This window comes from Pinus tabuliformis, chromosome 5_1 (genome assembly GCF_031772625.1).
Source record: "Pinus tabuliformis cultivar Carrire ecotype Pingquan chromosome 5_1, CPIR1, whole genome shotgun sequence".
Lineage (NCBI taxonomy): Eukaryota > Viridiplantae > Streptophyta > Pinopsida > Pinales > Pinaceae > Pinus > Pinus tabuliformis.
The window spans coordinates 726,711,414-726,716,724 of record NC_142305.1 but is presented as its reverse complement, the minus strand read 5'-3'; the positions used below and the strand labels follow the sequence as shown (position 1 = coordinate 726,716,724).

At 37.6% G+C, this 5,311-nt stretch overlaps 1 pseudogene; it reads left to right on the top strand.

Annotated features, from left to right (window-relative positions):
- Positions 1-840: 840 nt before the first annotated feature.
- On the top strand, positions 841-2,075 carry LOC149166998 (cyclic nucleotide-gated ion channel 17 pseudogene; annotated as a pseudogene).
- Positions 2,076-5,311: the final 3,236 nt, after the last annotated feature.

The window sequence follows — 5,311 nt, the reverse complement described above, 5'->3', positions numbered from 1 at the left end:
TATGTGGGTTGGATCGTGGACAATAGATTCAACGATTGTCATGGTGGGGATATCAAAGAACCTGATAGGTGTAACATATGGTTCAAGAAGATAAGGCACCGAGGCTCGAAAGAGTATATATGTGGAACATATGTATATATAAGCCATCTGTTTTGTACTTTACACCTGGAAGATTTTTATAAAAGGCCTACATATTATAGGGCAGTGTATTAATATGAAGAAAATGAATTGGGCAAGTGAAATGGAAGCTTGAGGAGAATCATATGACCATCGATCCCATGCATTGGGCATTGGACGTGGACTCCCAAACGTTGCACAGTTATTAGGGTGCTACCATATTGAAAGAAACAAAAATAAAAACAAGGCGTTACCCAATGAGATTCGAGCCCTCGGAACCAAGACTAATCCATACAAATCATGCAATGGAGACAACGAACCATCACTTGCATGGAGAAAATTATTCTTTATATATATATATGGAAACGCTGGGGAGATTCATAGTGAGCTGACTGCTTTGAGAATGTCACTGCATATATCTTACGATAAAAGTTGATCCCAAGAAAATGCATAGCCAGTGACAAAAAAAATTTGCGTGCAATGGGTTACCTAATGTTTCAATGCTACATCATTTAATGTGTCCCTAGGATGGTGACTAGAGCCCAACAGCAAGAGGTCTGACAAAATGCTAGGTATTGAGACTAATGCGCTTCTTAGTGATTCATCGTCGATGCACTCTTAATTAAAGAATTTAAGAGGACTGGCATGAGATACATGTCAACGACATTTCAGTTAAATATGAATCGCGCATGACTCTGAAGGAAAGACATTTAGAGTAGACGCATGTTGCTGCGCTGGAACACACATATGTATAGGAATCGCCAGGCTCAAACGAATACCACCAAGACTGCATGGGCTAGAGCTGAATACAACATACTACTCTATATGATAGCCAACCATGTTTTATGTGCTTAATGGTATTTACTGTCCATTGAACATCAAAATACATGTTGGCGGACAGAATGTAGAAAGAAAAGTGGAAACTTAAAACCATAGAACTACAATCTTGATTGTTTAGATTGTTGCAGTTTGAATGATAATCTCAGTCCTCTTGATGAATGGTGGAATGAAAATACTATTGTATGGGAAAATTGTAATGCAAGTGATAACAACATCAGTTTTCAATTTGGCATTTTTAGAGATGTTATGGAAAGTGGGATTGTCTCATCAAAATTTAGGGAAAAATATTTTTACGGCTTAAGGAATCTTAGTTCCATGGGACAAAATTTAATGACAGACACTTACATTGGAGATACTTTCTTTGCTATCCTCATTGCAAATATTGATTTTGTATTATTTGCACATTTGATTGGTAACATGCAGACCTATTTGTGATCCCTAATACTTATTCTTAAAGAGTGGAGAGTTAAGAGACGGGATACAAAAGAATGGATGAAACACCACCAACTTCCATATGATCTGCAATACAAATGGTTTTCCACATGTGGAGTTGATGAAGAGACACTTTTGTGAAGCTTACCTACAAATCTCCATTGTGATATGCAACAACACTAGTGTTTGAACTTTTATGCAGTTAGGACTGAAGGAACCTATATTGTTGGGGAAGGAGATTCAGTGACTAAAATGCTAATGATCATTCATGGGTATTTAGAGAATATATAACAATGGGACTACACTGGTTCAATTACACTGGTTCCTGGTGAGTTATGTGGTGAATAACTCCTCACTTGAGCTTTGGATCCGAAATCTAGTTTAAACTTGTCAGCTTCTACGAGGACAATTAGAACTGTAGTGAAAGTCGATGCATTTGCACTAAGGGCAGAATATTTGAAGTTTGCTGCAAATCAGTTTAGGCGTTTGCACAACAAGAAGCTTCAACATACATTCTCTTTCTATTCTCACAGCAATGGAGGACATGGTCAACCTCTTTTGCACAAACAACTAGGCGGCGATAGAAAAGAAGAACGATGGCAGCAGATCTTCAAAAAAATGAGGACAATTTCCTCTTGAAGTTCCTGAAAAGCTTTGCGGCTCACAGTGGGTTCCAATGTGTTTGACAGCACAATGGTTTAATGGAGGTATTTAGCAAAAGGATCTAGAAGGGAGTGCGCACCCCTTTGTCACATCCGCGATAGAAAAGAAGAACGATGGCAGCAGATCTTCAAAAAAATGAGGACAATTTCCTCTTGAAGTTCCTGAAAAGCTTTGCGGCTCACAGTGGGTTCCAATGTGTTTGACAGCACAATGGTTTAATGGAGGTATTTAGCAAAAGGATCTAGAAGGGAGTGCGCACCCCTTTGTCACATCTCTCATTTCAATTTTCCATCTATTCCCAAGTCACTAATCGCACCTGTAGCCCCAAAAGCATGCTCCAGAAAGTGTCACTAGGTGACCTCTCTTCAGGTCGCACGATCACATTATGAAGCCTCAGATAAGCCACCACGATGCGACCTTCATTGGACTACGACTATGCAACCTCCATGGGTCGCATATAACTCTCCATAGGTTGACATTTATATGCTGTCAAAGCACGCCACAACCGGATGCGACTTGTGAACATGCCAAAGTCGCAAATTACATCCGCAAGTCACATTTAGAAAATATGACCTATCTGTGGAGTTGAATGCGATCAGGGATGGGGTGAAAAGATGCGGCCTGTACCATCTTGCAAATCACGACCTCCTTATGAGTTGCATATCTAATTGTGACGTAGCAAGAGTGGCACTCCCAGATGTGATAAACCAAGTATGCGCTCGGAAAGGCCTCATCGAATAATATGAAAGTTCACCTACAAAGATGTTGTCACACACGTAATTGTTCAAAGGCATGTTAAGGGATGTTTAAGAAATGACATGTGATACCAATCTATCCAAAACATCACATGTGATGTATGCCCAAAGCGTGTTCATGAATATAGTAAGTAGCATGTTTGATGATCCAAGGATATGTTCATGACGATAAAAAATAAAGATATCGTAAAAAGGGGGAGAGACAATCTAAAAGCAACCTCCAGATCTAAAAACACAAATATGTGAACAATCCAATATCACCACACATTGAGTATGGACAAGATACATACAAAAGGCTATGGAAGACCTAGCCATTTTGATGATGATATCTCACGGCCATACATTTTTTCCTATTATTATTTGTGATATTTCTTCTTGTTTCATTAAAGTAAATTTACATTGATGTTAACTGATTGTGGCATGTGCTTGCAAGATTAATGTTGTAGAACAGTTTGTCACTATGATTTTTGGAGACATGGAAAATACATTATCTAGTTTTAAAGCGCTATGCCTCTTGTCGTTGGAGGACAATAAAGCTACATTCAACACTTGTTCTATGAATGATAGTAGGTCTATGGATGAAAACACGACCGAGGAAGCTTAGAAAGACCTTGCAAAGGTCACTTGCTTCAACAACATTGTTACACAAAAGGGACCATACACTGTTCCTAATTAATGTATTTCCTTCAATCAATTGATTATTTCCTTAACATCATTCTATTTTGGAAAGTATCTATAACTAATGCTATTTGTTTCATGTATAAAATGTTTATTTGTATGGATAAATCTAAGGTTTTTTGCCAAAGCTCCGCAATTATGGTTTTGACAAAACAAAAAACTAGATCCACTCAGGCTCCTAAGGCCCATTGGTAATACCAAGTACACAACAACAAAGGTCGGTTGGATGCAAGTACGACACAATAGCACGAAAACATGCTATCTGAGGACCTCAGAAAAACATTGGTGTTGAATACTCTAGGGTTTTAGAAAACCCTTTGTACTCTCCTCATAACTTCTCTTCCAACATAATGTAAATATTTCTCATCATGATATCAACAATTATGCTAAGACTGAGTCAAGCATGTAACAATCACTAGACAAGAGAGATCAGTGAGGAAGTTCAAAGGTCATGAGGGTAGGAAAAAAGTCATGGTAGGTGAACAGTCACCTCACCTCTATACGTATACCCTCATCCCTCGTTTGATAGGAATTTTAGCACTTAAGCTAGGATTAGCAATAGATAGTTGATCTGTGCTTGAAGAGCTAGCGACACTCAACTCTTGGTAGCTAGTAGAGAGAGTGGTGGTGAGGCTAGGGTTTTCGCTTTAAGAGATGGTATGAGTATCCCATGTTCCACTGCTTGGATTTGATTATTTGTTGTATATGTACTTGTATTTGTAACAACATTAATGAGAAGTTGTCCTCTTTTAGCTTTGATTCCCATGCACGTCAATGTGGTTATAATGGATATCCAGTATTTATATTATGTGTGTATGTGTCCCTGCATGCAGGTGATTTTTCTATGAACTAATTCATTGCTATCACAAGTGTGTTTACTTTTGAATCTTTGATTCCTTATTCCACGCAATGGCAGTAATATATTATCAACTAATTTTCAGTTAACCTCTCACACTTTCCACTTTTGCATGTCTCAGATGGTTTTAGCTCACTAATCCCTCTTGTGGCAAGTATCTTGTTGTTGTTGTTGTCTTTGTTGTTACATTTTTGTATCTCATGTTGCAGGTTGTTAATATTGGGCTGACCTCATTTTTATTGTCTAGGCATTCCTCCCTTTCCTTCAGTTTAACATTTCCTCATTTGATAACCAGGAGCAAAAACCAACATGATGGAAATTGGTCCTACATACCAGATGGGTCTCTTATCCAAAACATTGTGAGGTCTAATTGGGACTTCACACCATGGAGACCCCCTAGTTGTTGGCTACATTCAACATCGTCAACATAACTAAAGCTCAACATGAGTTACTAAGTGGTGATATAACCTTTTTGTGGATAGAAGATGTTTGATCCAATCTGTCTTGTGTCCTAGAAAGAAACTTAGAAAATCTTTGAAGAATAAAATTTCATCCCAAAAGTGTGACTATGTTAGAGTGGTAGGTTCTTTGTTGATTCGTTCAAGTTGTGGCTAAGAACTAGTAGAAGTATCAGCATGGGGACGGTATATATGACTTCGAATGACATTAGTTGACCAAATGGTTTGTCATTTATGACTTCCTTTTGCCATTTATAGTTGGATGGCTCCACCTTATAGAACCATTTTGTTGACACAAGTTTAGGCTGTTGAAATATGGAAACAAGAATATTCCAATTTAATTTGTCCTTGAATTAAATTTTGAATTAAAATCGAATTTAGTCTTAACAACAACTTGGAAATAATTAATTAATTTATTTTAAATTAATTAGTTGGAGAAATTCAAGTTAGAAGTATTTCTGAGGTCATGCAAGAGTTATCCCTTAAATTAAGGAGATAAGATTGAGTTATAT